Source organism: Centrocercus urophasianus, unplaced genomic scaffold, assembly GCF_019232065.1.
Source record: "Centrocercus urophasianus isolate 14NV4802_14NV808 unplaced genomic scaffold, USGS_Curo_1.0 seq_12, whole genome shotgun sequence".
Lineage (NCBI taxonomy): Eukaryota > Metazoa > Chordata > Aves > Galliformes > Phasianidae > Centrocercus > Centrocercus urophasianus.
Genome location: NW_024884364.1, coordinates 55,372,648 through 55,388,403, shown reverse-complemented (window position 1 = coordinate 55,388,403; position 15,756 = coordinate 55,372,648). Strand labels below are relative to the sequence as shown.

Here is a 15,756-nt window from a genome sequence, read left to right as displayed (position 1 = left end):
GACCAGAGGATATGCTAGGATCACAATCAGTGGTGCTCTTTAAAAGGAGGTGAAGAATTTCACCAAATACCTTCGGAAGAAAGACCAACTTACAGTACATAGGAGACAATTCAGACCACCCAAATCTGACACTGTTAGAAACCTTTACTGTAATTTTGAGAAACAAGAGATGTTAAGTGAACTGGGAAGCTGGGCTGTCATTTTGAGATAGCTACAGCACACAAGAGTGAAGAATTTCTTTTATTTGCAAAATTGAACTTGTAAACAAGGGAAAAAAAGCAATAAAAACAGAGGGCAGCTTTGAGCAAAGAATAAAATTGCCATGCTGTGAATCAGACTTCCTAAATTATATCAAGGTTGGCAGTCAGTACCTGAGACTTAGCAAGAAATCTAGATGATCTCCACACCAACTGTTGGTATTTAAGTTCACTGGATATTTCTCTTGGTCAGCCTTAAACTTCTCTAGGTGACTGATCTTGATTCTGGAAACGTTCAGTAGTATCTACTCCTATGGAGGCACCTGAACTATTAGACTTTAGAATAGAGCAGAACCCATAAAGCTGCATGTTCACCTCCTTTGAGCCTTATTCCTCAGCTACTAAAGCTATTAGTAGTCTCAAGGAAAGAACTGCTGGTTGGAACACATAATGTGAAGCTTCCAGGTCTCAGCATCTGTTACCACATCTCTTAACCTGTGCACTACTTGTGTCTTTGCCTTCTGCTCCGTAAGGTGCACATCTACAGATGATGCACCATCACCAAAGTATGGGAAAAATAATCTACAAGTACTGCTAAAAGTCTTTCAGTAATGAACTCTCTCTTTGTTTAAGTATTGTGGTAAAGAAGAACCAACACGGCAGATTAAATAGCATTTGCAAATGGGAGGGGAAGAATAGACTGGAAAGGGAAGCTTGACTGCCTTTTTGTTAAAATGCACACACTGATAGAAGTGTTTGTTCCTTTAGCACAAATTTTCATTCAGCAGTCCTAAAACAAGAAAAGAAAGAAATCTTAACACTTTTGCTGGATGCCTCTGAGAGAATCCTGGAGACACTTTATAACAAAAAACAGTGTAATCAAATGCAACCTTTCTCTGGCTGCTAAACTCATCACAGACATTGCATGCCTTTCTATGCCATACAGATGTATTAACATTCACTTTTAGAGCTGAACTTCCGTTATGCTATGAATTCATGTCAGCAAAGCCAACAACTTTACAAATAAGAAAAAAATCTGCTTAGAAACTAGAGATAAGGTCTTCACAAACTAAAAAAAAAAAAAAAAGGAAGGATCTTGAAGATCTCTCCCAAGATTATAGAGGACTAAAACTACCTGACCCCTATACCACTACGATGCAACATGCTCTTTCTCCTGTTTGTTAGGTTCTTTGTGTTTATGACTCAGTTTTGGAACAAAAAGTTCCCAAATCATTAAATCTAACTGTCTGTGTATTTGTGTTCTGTTGCAATTAACTTGAAATACGTGATTATGATCTTTAATCAGATAATATCCGGGAGGGGAAAAAATCCAATTAGAATAGTAGTTTACGTAAGGGAACAAAGCTGCTAAATTCTGATTTGTTGCAAAGGCTCCTTAGCTTATTAATAAATCAAATAGCTGCAACTCTTCCATGTGAAATGGAAGTGTAGATTTACACTGTATATTATAGCAACAGCAGTGTTTTGATGTGAAAATGCTTTTGGAAAATGAAAGAACAAATATGTTACACTGCCTGTGTGTGATTGCTTTTAGTGGTTATAAAGAAGCACAAAGCTAACATAAGATTTCACAGTGATCAAAGTTCTGTTCTTCTTTATACTGATATCCACACTTCAGTAACAAACAAAACATAAACTGTGATAATATTCTAATAATACTCAAAAGCTGTGGGAAGCTGCAGCTAGAAGGAAGTTAAAACAAAAACGCTGTTTTTCTAGTGCATGAAACATGATTTCTGTTGTTTTCTAGGTAAAAGTACATGAAAAAAAAAAGAAACTCTCCACTAGTACCTTTAATTTTTCTCTGTTAAGACATAGGCTACATGATCAAAACATGGTCTAAAACAGCACTTCCCGAAATCTTTGTGCAGTGATTATCTCCTGTGCTAGATTGTCAGATGTTTTACTTCCCACATACAGAACTGGTAGCTATTAAACCTGCCACATCGTGAAGAGAATGCAGAGTTCCAAGATTAGCCAGATTGGTATCTGAACTCAGGCTTTCCAGCACCTAGTTTCCCTAAAAATTTGACTTATTTGTCTCCAAGTAGACATATAACATCAGGCCACTCACAAAAAGCAGCCAGAGGTGATTTTTTTCTTTTTTAGCATACATATTATACAGTGTGTACACCTATGTACCTTTGCATGTCTGCCAGGCTTGTGCCTTGCAGGCTCTTGATTTGAACAACTGACTTTCTGGTTGAAATAAATCTGAGAGATTTGCTGACTGCACATAACTTTGTCCCAGAGTTTCACACAAAATTTTTGGATAGCAAGGGCTAGGCCTAAATTATCACAGAATGATTAAGGTTGGAAAAAAACACTAGGAGCACCTAGTCCAACCATCAGCCCACCCCCACCATGCCCACTGGCCACATCCCTCAGTGCCACATCCACATGGTTTTTGAACACCTCCAGGGACGGTGACTGCACCACCTCCCTGGGCAGCCTGTGCCACTGCATCACTGCTCTTTCTGAGATGAAATTGTTCCAGAACCTTCCCTAGCAAAACTTAAGGCCATTATGTTCATGTCAGTAAAATTTTTCTCTTAAACAATTTGTACTTCTTCATATTCTCGTATTCTGCTAGAATATCAATCTACATTAATACCATTATTTCTATGGGAAGTCCCTGTAAACCACAAGTAAGGCAAAATATCCTGCTGATCCTTTAAGCAGAGTTCCTACTATAGGCTTATTTCAGGGCACAAACTGATGGTCGTTAGGACATTACAGAAAAGTATGTTTGAAAGGATACATGAAGATCATTAGAAAAACAAAGTCTGAAAGGACTAGAAATGTTTATACTAATTTATGTGAGTGTCAACTTAGAGAAAAGAAGACAACATGAGCACCACACATTCCAAAGTCTAAGTAAAGCCAAATACATTAAATTACTCTAAAGGAAAAAAGAAACAGCAACCAGTACTCAAAAAAGTTTTTAAACCTGTGTTAACGCTCAAAGGTTGCATGCAATCATATTCCCTCCAGTCCAATCAAATACTCTTGAAACTGTGGAAGATCTTCAGTATGAGAGACAGATGACATTTAGGAGCCAAGAAATGCAGTTTTGTCTTGCATGAAGCCAAAAAGGGAATCCTTGTTTTCTTTTCATTTGAGGAAACAGGACCAGTGTAAACTTCTCTGCCCACGCTGTTCATGCTATCTTAGCACTTGCAGATTCATGAAAAAAAAAAAAGATTAATTTCACTCTTTTCCAAATGTTAGGTATTGCTCCTGCTTTTTTGACACAACACACACACAGTTCCAAGTATCATTCATCTGGGCTCCAATTTTGTTCTCTGTTGTCTTCCAGGCTGATGCTGTTCCTTACGTTGGGTTCTAATTTCACATCACCATCACGGTGTGACAGCAATATCACCCTGCAACAGGGCTCCAAGATGTACCAACTGCACACTGACAAGAGTATGCAAAGTTTTTTGAAACACTGAACACAAGAAATGTGTCTGCTTGCCTTTGCTCTGGTGAATGCAAGGAATGGCTGGATGGCTGGTAAAAAATGTCTTAAAAACTGGATGATCACAGGCTTTTGCATGGGGGATTATGAGATGAAATTGGTGTCAGGCCTCATACAATAACGTGTGGAACCCAGGAAACTGTTACTGTGACTATCACAGAACAACGCACTTCTGCTTACACAGGTAAATCGTAATTAGGTTTTGAAATATGTGAAACAGGTTTCAATCATCTCTTTCCATATGGCTTGAGAGTTCCAGAAATATAGAAATTAATAAGTACATTATTTTGTCACTTACAAATGCACGTTCACACATATCCCCACATCATGGCTGTTTATATCCTGTACTACAAAGCTTTCAGTGACTACAGATTATCCACTTCACCCAACCAAAAAGAATTCTTTCGTTTTGAAAACGGGAGAACAAAGTGATGGAGAAGTTACTTCAGAAGAATGAAGACCACTTCTTTCTTAATTCTTCTGCCATATCACGGCATACCAAAAAAAAAAAAGAAAAAAAAAAAAGAAAAAGAAATAAAAAGAACATATTTCACACAGTTAAGAAACTGATTTTTATCCAATGCTTGACTTCACATTTTGACTTTGCCAAAGTAGCCTCAGCCTTTCTTTCAAAAAGTGCTGACATTTTAGTAACTTGTAAGCATTTCTGAAAGGTTGAAACTTGTCAAAAGGACACAAAATGGTATTTATATCAGTTACTCAGGGATATATTTATGTACTTGGGGATTCCACATAATGTATTTAATTTCTTCAGGAATCTTCTTGCTAGGTAGACACCTAGTGCCCTGCCCATAAATCTCACTCCTTGAAACTTCTTAACACTTAAAAGAATTCATTTCTACTCTGAATTTGGTAATGGAAAAGCTTGTTTTCCTTATGTAAGTAGACTTAGTCAGATTGCAAAAATCTGTTAAATACTGATTCCTTCAAAGCTGAATTTCAAATTAAAGTTCATTTAAACAGCAGATGTAAGGGGTTTTGTGACTAGGCTTTAACAATGTTCTACTGAAACCTATTAAGCCTGATAAGGAGTTCCATTTAAAACAATAAGGTAGGTCTACAATAATTGGGATGTGTCTCTGGGGGAAGCACAAATGCACAAAGGAGAGGAAAACATATGGGAAAGCTAAAGGAAAGGTGTTTTTTTAAAAAAATTTTTCTTAAAACAAGCCACTGTCCCTTATCTCTCTCGTGACTGTTGATATACCACTCTGTGAAAAGCTTATATCCTAACAAGGCAAAGTGTTGAGGGCAAGAAAATGTCACAATGCCTATTTTACAGAGTGAGAAACGAATAGGTAGACAGATCCAGTAATTACAGGCTTCTGTCTCAGAAAAAGGCAATGGAATTTAGCTCTCTCCATCATGACTTTGGAGCTGTGAGATCATTCTGAATCTCTACACTGAAATGTCAGCCCTTCCAGCACTGCTGGCAACCTTGCAAAACTGTCAGAGCTCAAGAAGCAAAACATGCTGCTCTGCCAAATGAGTTAGTTCGACAATTATGGTGTTGAAACAACACATTCCCCTTCGTTAAATGTGTGCTGCACAGGAGATTTAATGGCCTGTTAGTAATAGTAATAATGCACAGTTATTAAAAGATTTTCCTTTATTAATCTGCCCTACTTTACTGCTGCAGAAACCAGAGTTTGATGTTCGGTCCTTCCTTCCAGTAGGACAGCACGTGAACATCAGGATGCCCTTGGATGACAGTGTCAACTACTTTTTTTTTATCATATTCTGTTTATTTGCTACAGTATGGAACTTATCCAGACTTTCCCCCGCAGTACAGTTGCTGGATAAGGGCTCTGGGGTATACGTCTGGAGGAAACAAGAAGGGAGAAATGGAGTGATGGGGACAACTCAGAGGAAATATTTAACATACAGTGATCTGCCACAGGCAGAAGAAAATAGGTTTCCAGTTTAAAAGCTTTTAAGTGCAATGAGAATGCATCTCCTCAATGCATCAGTTCATCCCAGTACTGTTTTATTTAGTAGTATCCTGCATTTACGCTATAAAACTAATCTGACCTTTCATTAACATGCATTTGGAATTACATATTGATTTTACATATCCAAACCATGCAGACTGTTTATATACTAGAACACTGAAATGTTTTAACGTCAAAACTGCATTAGTCATTGGCAGAATTTATCTGTGCCACTAATTCACAAGAAAAGGAAGAAGCAGTTTGATCTATGCTATTTAGGAACTAAACAGATCCAGCTGTACATCAGAATTTAATAGTTTAGTTTTCCACACTGACAACTTCTATAACTGTTTTTTTTCAGTAGTATTTGTTTAAATGGAACAGAGATGTTCAGTATTTAGGAACACTGAAACAGCAGAGCAAGGCAAATATATGCTAGGGGGTTGATCTTCCTCTTGCTGACTTAATTAAGTTTTCCCCTTTGCAGAAAATAGCACGAGGGAACAGCACAGCACAGTAGTCAGTCTGCAGTGAAAGAAATGCGTTGCTAATAAGGTATTGGTAGACCCTGTATGTACATGCAGCCCAGAAGGCCAACTGTATCCTGGGCCGCATCAAAAGAGGGGTGGCCAGCAGGGAGAGGGAGGTAATTGTCTCCCTATACTTTGCTCTTGTGAGGCCCCCTCTGGAGTACTGCATTCAGTTCTGGGGCCCCGAGAACAAGGATGTGGAACTGCTGGATGGGCTTCAAGGGCTATGAAGATGATCAAAGGCTTGGAGCACCTCTTGTACGGAGGCAGATTGAGGGAGTTAGACATTCAGCCTGGTGAAAATAAGGCTATGGGGAGACCTCATTATGGCCTTTCAGTACTCAAAGGGAGTTTGTAAGGAGGAGGGATAGACAGTGACAGGACAAGGGAAATGGATTTAAATTTAAATACAGGAGATTTAGATTAGATGTTAGGAAGAAATTGTTTACTCAAAGGGTGGTGAGGCACTGTAACAGGTTACCCAGAGAAGCTGTGGATGACCCACCCCTGGAGGCATTCAAAGCCAGGGAAAAAAGCAGTCCTAATGAAAACAGACCTTTCATTTTGAATATTACAGGGCAGCATCCATGCTGGCACTGTTACAGTTTTGTCAGCCTTTCCACGTGTGTCTTCAGCAAGCAGTTATAAACCCGAGAAACATATCAGGCTGGTTGCTGGCATGCTGTCTGCACTTCGAATTTTGTCTTGTAGGAAAGTCTTTCATCTCTCACCTTAATCTTCTCTCCGTATGCAAACAGCACTGAGAATGCACCTTCTCCACTTCACCCTGGCTGTTTCACTACATCCCCCATGGCCCTGCTGAGGGGCTGGGTGACAGAATGGGAAGATCAACAGCCGCTCCAGGAGCAGCAAGGCTGTGGCTGACATGTATATGCATGACGGAAGCTGGGAGAACTATAGAGCACTTCAGGCAAGAGCTTTGCTTTCTGCTCTGTGATTGTCTATTATCCATTCTACTGATCAAACTCCTTTTCGATCAACACGTTCAAGACTGCAGAACCAAAGGGAAACACACAAGTGCACCTCTTCATAAACTCAAGGAATTCAATGGGTGATTTATTTAGAAGCCAACTGGTCGTACAGTTTTTATGAAAAGAAATTCATGATGGCCTTGAAAGCTGCAAAATGGGACAGCAGAGCTGGGAAATGGTCTGAGGGGGATGAACATGAACCACATGGGTAGAGATTAAGGTTCAGTTCTCTATTCAGGGCTCCAGCCAGCATCATGCTTCGGCACACACAGTGGTTAGGAAGGTCCTGTTTGGTCTTCTCTTCACTGACTCCATGTGTGTCATTACGTAAGCATGGACCTAAAGTGTACATGAATACCAGCTGCTGGCTAAGAGAACAACAGAACAGAAGAGCCCCTCACTCTCATATAAACATCTTACACTGGCTATCTTCTCTGGTTCCTTACGGAAATACTCATGATTACAAACATTCAATAAAGATGTAGAAGTGCAACCAATGAGAAAAAATGTCAGAAGTAAGACAACAGGGAGATAGAACATAAATAAATAAATATGTTTCTTTGTGTATCTTTCTTCTTTCATGATATTATAGAGTCATAGAATCGTTTGAGTTTGAAGGGACCCTTAAAGGTCATCTAGTCCAACCCCCCTGCAGTGAGATGGGACACCTACAACTATGTCAGGTTGCTCAGAGCCTTTTCCAGGCTGATATAGAAAGTCTCCAGGGACAGGGCATCCACCACCTCTCTGGGCAACCTGCGTCAATGCCTCACCACCTTTATAGTAAAAGAGTTCTTTCTTATATCCAATCTAAATCTCCCCTCTTTTAATTTGAAACCATTTCCACTTGTCCTATTATGAGACACCACCTTTGAAATCTTAATCAAAGATTTCTGAACCAGGTTTTTGTTGAGCAGCAGGGCTTAATGACATTTGGTTTCTGTTGCTTAAGAGCTGACATGATCCGCCTCTGTGTTTTTAACAGTAGGACAAAGTCATTTTTGTCCCTTTCTGTTACACTGCAACAGCCTGTAAGTTGGATCTCTGTGACTGTGGCCATACAGGCCATGTTGCTATACAGGTGTACAAGCATACTTAGCCATCTGGGATATGGTTTTGAATCTGCTGCTTAATCAAATCAGGCCAAAAATAAGAAGCAAAGAAGCTTGAAAAAGTTAACTGGGGGCTGGCAAATGTTCATGACAACTTACATCGGGCTTTTTAACCATGCTGTATGTGAAACATAAAAATCTCTTCCTTTTAGAAGGCAAAAGAATAAGTGTTCTCTTATATAGAACACTCCATTACCATGTCATTAAGAAAGCTGAATTAACAGCTTAGCACTGCTGTCTATAAATCAACATGCACTACTGATGCTTCTAAGTCAAAAACAAATAGAAGTACAAGCACAATAACTCTGTATGGAGAACAGTATCAACTCAAGTCATGTACCTACCGAACAGTCATATGCTCAGTGTCTGACCATCACAGAGTTGTAACAGAGCTTGAAAGTATGAACCTGAGTATAACTAATGAATGGAAATGTTTGTAGATTTCTTGAAATAACAGTTCCCATGTAAAATAACTTCCCATGTAAATAACATTTTATGTAAATATCTACAGCTCTCTGTGGCCTTATTAGTACTAAAACGTGTATAAGACTTGGGGGGGTAACAGGTGGAGAAAACAGAAGTGGAATTGAGGTTCACATCCTAGATGTTGAGATAAATACAAGAGTTCCTCAGTTCCTCACTATGTTCCTCTGCCTTTTCTAGTAGAAAAGGAGACTCTTTCCTTACTTTGGTGCTAACAAAGGAAAGTGAGACCATAGGATCACTCCTGCAGTTACACACACCTCCATACTGTGAACCCTCCTGTTCTGTAAAATAAGGCCTTTCTGTCTTTTCCTAATCATTGATACTGCCAATTGGGATTGTGCTATCAGAGACAAATGTGGTAAGATATGCTTCCAGCTCAAAGCTCCTGACCCTAAAATCAAGAGTTCTCAGCATTACATTACAAAATCTAATTTCTGAGAACAGGTATTCCAGATATTTCCCATGCTCAGCTGAGATGCCAATGTATGGCAAAGGAATAAACAGTTCCAAAAATAAACTTGTTTAGTAAAACTAAATTAGGCTGGGGGATCGGGAAAGTCATGAGAAAGCAATAAAAATAAAGATGAGTTTAATGGGAAAACCTCTTCTTAGATTGCTTTAAGTGCAAACGTTTACTTCTCTCTAGTAGGAAACAGTACAGCATTTCATTTTCTTTATATATGTGAAATTCTCTACTGCTTTCTAACACTTTTCTCAGAAACAGCACAATGAAGAGATGATGGACTAGTCATATGGAGCCATATCTTCCACCTCTTTTAGAGGTCAGTTGCAGCACAAGCACTGGCACAATATGTTTCCTTATTTGGTTTTACCACTGTTCCACCTGAGGAATTGATTGCCTGAGGAATGGGAGATCCCTTCAAACTTAGTTTCATACCTCAGCCCCTTTCACTCATATTTCAACACAAAAACATAATCAATCAACATCAGTGGTGAAAGTCAAGTCAGGTACCCAGCACCATTCAGAACTCTTTACCCAACTCAGCCCCTACTGATAAGATTAAGACATCAAAAATCTGGTCTTATTCAAATTCTTTGTCCCTTTAATTAATTAACAGTCAAACCTGTGGCCTAGACACCTGCACAGTGGTAACCAGAAAAAGATGGTGACCTTGCTCGAAACTGGCTGAACAGGAAGTGGGCCATCATTCTTCAGTTTCTTTTTATTTGCATCCTTTCCCCTCACCCCTCAGTCTGAGACTGCATGCCATGGTCAAATAGCCAAGTGAAGAATGGTTCTCCTAAGTCCCCTAGGATTCTGATTGAGCATAAAGGTTTGTCAAAGCACAGACTCAGATCCTGCCCAGCAATATGACATCCTGCACGCAGCTGCTCTCCATGTGTTTTCTTGCTTAGAGAGAAGGTAGTTGCTTCCTCTTTAACTAGAGATATTCTGTTTCCACAGAAGTCATCTCTGAACACAGTACTACTCAAAAAAAAAAAAAAAAAAAAAGATGCAACAGTAGAGATGTAGAGCTTTTCATAGCAATTCAACCTTTGTCAAAGTAATTTACTGAACATTCTGGGTTCATTCTTTAACAAGGATCTTCAAGGGTTTTGACATGCAAGTGTTTTGCACTACACAGAAGACTCATTCTACTAAAATCTTCAGCTAAATTGTAAAAAAAAAAAAAGCTCTTAATCTGACATACTCATAGTGCATAGGGAAAAACGTTATTTTCTTTTGCTTGTTTGGTTATTTTTTTTAAAACTCTTATTCCCTCAAGGAGATCTAATTTTGTCAGTGTGTGTGGGATGAAGCACTAATTTGGTGCATATCAGGAATTTTCAAGTCATTTTTCCTAACCTTGAAAACCTTTTCAAAATAATGCAAAAAAAAAAAAAAAAAAAGGCACACACAGCATAATCCCCTGAAGATGTTAGAAATACATTCACTGTTCCTGTAGCCTGATTTTACCCTATAAAAGCACTGACAGTCTAAATAAGACTGAGTATGCTGTTTAGTTGTCAGCTGTTTGATTACAACAGAGTACTACTTCCACTTACTGAAATAGCACCACTCAGTGGGTAAGGAATTGGCTGGATGGTCGTATTCAAAGAGTTGTCGTCAATATCTCCATGTGCAGGTGAAGGCTAGTGACATGTAGTGTCCCTCAAGGGTCTGTATTGGTCCCAGTACAGTACTGGGAACCTATTTAATATTTTTGTTAGTGACATGCATTGGAATTGAGTGCACCCTCAGCAAGTACACAAATGACACCTAGCTGGTGTGGTACAGTCAACATGTTGGAGGGAAGGGATGTCATCCAGCAGAACTTAGACAGGTTCAAGAGGTGGGCATTTGTGAACTTCATGAAGTTCAACAAGGTCAAGTGCAAGATCCCACATCTGGGTCAGGATGATCCCAAGTACAAATACAGGCAGTCCTGAGTAGAAGGACTTGGGCTGTTGGTTGACATAAGTTCAGCTTCTCAACACGCAACATGTGTGCCTGCAACTGAGAAAGCCATTTGTATCCCAGGCTGTGTCAAAAGGAGTTAAACAAGCAGGCTGAGAGAAGATTCTCAGCTGAGGCGGATTCTACCCCTCTAATCTATTCTCATGAGACATCACCTGCAATACTATGTACAGCTCTGGGGCCCTCAGAACAAGAAGGACAGGGAGCTGTTGGAGGGGGTCCAGAGGAAGCCACAAAGATGATCAGAGGGTTGGAGCACCTCTCCCATGGAAGCTGTGGGAGCTGCTCAGTCTGGAGAAGAGAAGGCTCTGGAGAGACCTCATTGTGGCCTGTCAGTATCAAAGGGAGCCTACAAGAAAGATGGCAGGAATTCTTAATCAGGGAGCATAGTGATAGGACAAGCCGTTACGGTTTTAAACTAAAAGAGGGTAATTTTAGATTAGATGTTAAGAATAAATTCCTCACTGCAAGTGGTGAGGCACTGAAAAAGGTTGCCCAGAGAAGCTGTGGATGCTCCACATCTGGAAGTGTTCAAGGCCAGGTTGGACAGTACTTTGCGCAACCTGGTCTAGTGGAATGTGCCCCTGCGCATGGCAGGGGAGTTGGAACTGGATGGTCTTTAAGATCCCTTCCAACCCAAACCATCCTATGATTCCATGATTACAGCATGAGCTTATTAGTGGCCAAGCAGTGACAAGGAAACTTTCTGAGATAATGAGCTCATATCAATAAGTTCAATGTTAGTCCGCCTGGGAATTGTGCTGATTTTACTTTAGCTGTTCTTGGCCTAGCTTAATCAATACAGATGGCTATACAAGAAACCTTAGCTCTGTTTAGGCTAAATTAGAACTTGAAAATGGCTTTCTTACATTTTTTTTCTTTTTCTTTTCTTTAATGGAAAAAAAGCTGAAAGAAAGGGAGCTTGAATGCTAAAAGAATGTCCACACTGAGACACTGAGCTGCCCTGGGAGCTGTTTTCATGCAAGAAACATGAGTTGCCTTTCTTAAAGTACCTCACAAATAGCGCAACCTACAGTTATCAACACAACCAGGCCCAGAGTGCAGCCCTTCTAAAAAGCAGTCTTACCTTCTGAATTAGTTTCTGTTCAGGGCTCATGGGGAAAGAAAGAGATGTATAAATGTCCTAATGCTTGGAAAAGGGAGACATGGGACTACTTTTCTGAGCAGTATCTAAGATGCTTCCAACATTACACAACAACATGCTGGATGATAGTTAAGAGCTGTCAATTCAGCCTAACTTCCAGACTGGGATGGAAGAGCAAATGTGCTTGCAGTAAGCACAGGCTCTGAGTTTATACATATTCCAGAAGGGTTCACATACTGTCTTGTAAGGAAATCAGTCTGAGTTATTTTGGTGCTAGTCTGCATGCAAATGAATCCTCCAAACAGGCAGATCATATTCAAATATGCTTTTTAGACAAAATAAATAAGCAGCCACAAAATCATTTGCAAGGCTTATCTAAATCTGTTAAATCATGCTGGTACAAGTTTGTTTTGAATAAAGGTCTAGTCTTAAGAGAAGAAGAGAGAAAATAAATCCATCATCTCCCCCCACCATCTCTCAGGGAGATAAACGCACTTTCTCAAAAGGAATAGTAGCTGTTAGACTTAGCTTAGTTTTCAGCTGAATTGAAGCTTTCCACAGTAACATCAAGGACATGGCCAGTGGTTAATAAACCATAAGCAACTCCAAGATCTACAGTGAGTCTTTGTACACTTTGTTGAAAGGCATACTGAGTGCAAACAGTGGAGTATTTTATTTGTTTCGTACTGCAAGGCGGCAAGAAAATGTAAATGTTTTTCATGGGTCTAGATTCATACTATCAAAATATCCTAAATCAAGTTTATGAGACCTGAAAGGGAGTTTTGAGCTTTTGCAGTCAAAGCTGTATCTGCTTATCCGCTCCGTGAAGAGCGGCTGACAAAACTTCACATGCATGTAAAACATTCCATGCACAATTAGGCAGGGTGTGGTGGTAAAGCAACCCAGAGAGTCATACAGAAAACACTGATTCTTCTTTCATTATGTGTCTCCTATTAGATCCAGCATAACAGAAATTGTTGCCGTGACTAGACAGCAGCAAGAGCTGGATGGAAACTAGAAGAAAACTGTGTAATACCAAGAAACACTTTTTTTTTCCCCCCAACAGATACTTACTGGTAACACCATTAGATCAGCCAAAGGGGGATTTAGTGAAGCACCTTCCCTCCTAGCTGTGTCACACTGTACACACACACAGCTCTGATCTGTGTTTCAGTGTGGACAGTTCACTATCCTTTCAATTTGCAAGGGTGAAAATGCAGAAATACATTTCTGACATTTCTAACACACCCTGACACTGCAGTTTCAGGATAGCATGATCACAGCGTTCACAATCTTGGAGAAGAAACTGTCAAGGCCTTTGAAAAAAATCTCTTTTTTTCTTTTTCAACTTGCTTACTGTGCAGTTTCTTTATTTGCAAGACTGAGTGTCTTGAGAGTCCAAGAACAAGGTACACATTCTAACTAGAATCGTCAGGCATACAAGCCACCAAGGAGGAACGTATTGATGACTTTTCACAGCTTGCCTATCAGTGGGACGTAGAACTGTGTACAGAAAGCAGTCTTGTGTTAGACAGATCCCATTTGTTAACAAACACTCAAAGCTAGCAAACAGTAGGTTCTTGGTGTACTAAAAATTATTCAGATGAATCAATGCAGCACAAAATAAGCAACATTTCTGGTCATTTGCTCTGAAAAGGAGAACAGTTTCTTGGAACTCAAAAGCAAAGAGGTCCAATCCCAGCCCACAAATGCTGATCTTGGATCTTCTGAGCATGTGTTTAGAGCATAAGAATGTCTGCAAAATACTGGAGACACAGATGAGAAATGCTTCTATAACTGCTTATTGCCGCTTCTAGTGTCAGGCCAAAAAGAGATCAGAACAGTACTTTTCTTCCAAACAAAGGTTTGAAAGAGGGAAACTGCAAGACCTGTTACATCCTCTGCAACTATGCTGTTAGGCCTAAAATGAGACACAAAACAAGACTTCATAACAAGCTGGCAGAATAGTGACTGTTTGAAGCATGTTCTGCCTAGCGTAACAGCTCTGGGCTTGCTGTTCTCTCGAAAGGATTTTTGAGAGCATGCTGTGGCTGCAGGAGCAGCGCCCATAGCATGCCACCCTTAGCAATCCCAAATTGATAGTGAAGATCTTGACTGTAAATTGCATGAGTGGGCACAGGGCAGGGACAGAAGTAGGAAAGCATTAAAGTGGCTTAAAACAACTGTTCCACCTCTGCCCCTGCTCCTTTCCCATGCCCAGTAGGGCAGTGGGTATGGAAATAGCTACCTTTGATTGACTTCCCTGTCGTATTCTCAGAAATAATTCATATAGGAAACACAGAAGTGCCAAGCTTTGTAACACAACTTATTTTAAATGTTTGAGACACTGCTACAGAGACATTATTCAAAGACTTCTATAGGCAGCTGATATTTTAAGAAGAAGCTTCCAGAAAATCTTTACTTCTTGTCTCATGATAAGCCACATGACCAGGCACAATCACTCAGTGTGGGAAAGAGAGGGTCAGGACTACATAATTTATTTGTTTGTTTTCCTGCTTGAACAACAAGGCTGTAGAATGAGATGGAACCAAACAGCTATGAACATAGCTGAAAGTTACTCCACTGAGTAAAATGGTAATATAAAAATACAGAAACACTCTTGTCCAACACATGAGCAGCTTGGGATGCAGGTTCTATAGAAGATTTGTGAACAAACATTGCTGAGGTTTGATAAAAAAGATGGTCAGCATCTGAATGTTGACCTTCCAAAGTATTTTATGAAATGTAACAATAAATTCCCTCCAGTTGTGGTGACTTGGATAAATCCAGACAGAAAATGAATTTCACTCACAAATATAAGTGTGACCTTGGTATTCTATGCTACATGGTTGTTTAACTCGTATTCAATGAACACCTTCCAAGCAGCTCCCTCACTCCATCCTACTGAGTGTCTCTCAGCAGAGCAACACCTTCAAGAACAAGTGAGAGCCAAACTACTATGAGGAGAGGAAGGTAATGCTTCTGCATGAATTAATAGTGTGCTCAGACATGTTTTAGCCATGGCTTTAATGAGGATGGCAAGGAATCTGTTAGATGATTCACGCGACACTGATACAGTGAAGCTCTGTGATGCTGCAGCCACTGAGGACTTGGAACTTGCAGGTGTGCACTTTGCCTACAACTTAGCTGACACACAAACCAGGGCTTGGATATTTCCTGCTTTCTCAGCTATTTTAGGACAGGAGTGTTAGTCACGTGTGGTTTTCTCACAAGCTCTCTTTCAATACTTGACTTCTTGGGGCCCAGGAGCGCTTTCATTGAAATGAATGAGCTTTCTGTCACTGATGCCAGTTTAACCCCTCACAAATTATTATGGACCCTACCGCTACTATAGCTAGACATCTAATGACCTAAAAATTATTTCAAGAAATTATTTATCCACACATCTGGTAACACAGGTTTGGGATGGAAAAGTCCCA

At 39.9% G+C, this 15,756-nt stretch overlaps 1 protein-coding gene across 1 annotated transcript in view; it reads right to left on the bottom strand.

Annotated features, from left to right (window-relative positions):
* The window catches only part of ATP10A (ATPase phospholipid transporting 10A (putative)), a 108,206-nt gene that overhangs the window by 47,815 nt on the left and 44,635 nt on the right, over nucleotides 1–15,756 (bottom strand). The window lies entirely within an intron of this gene.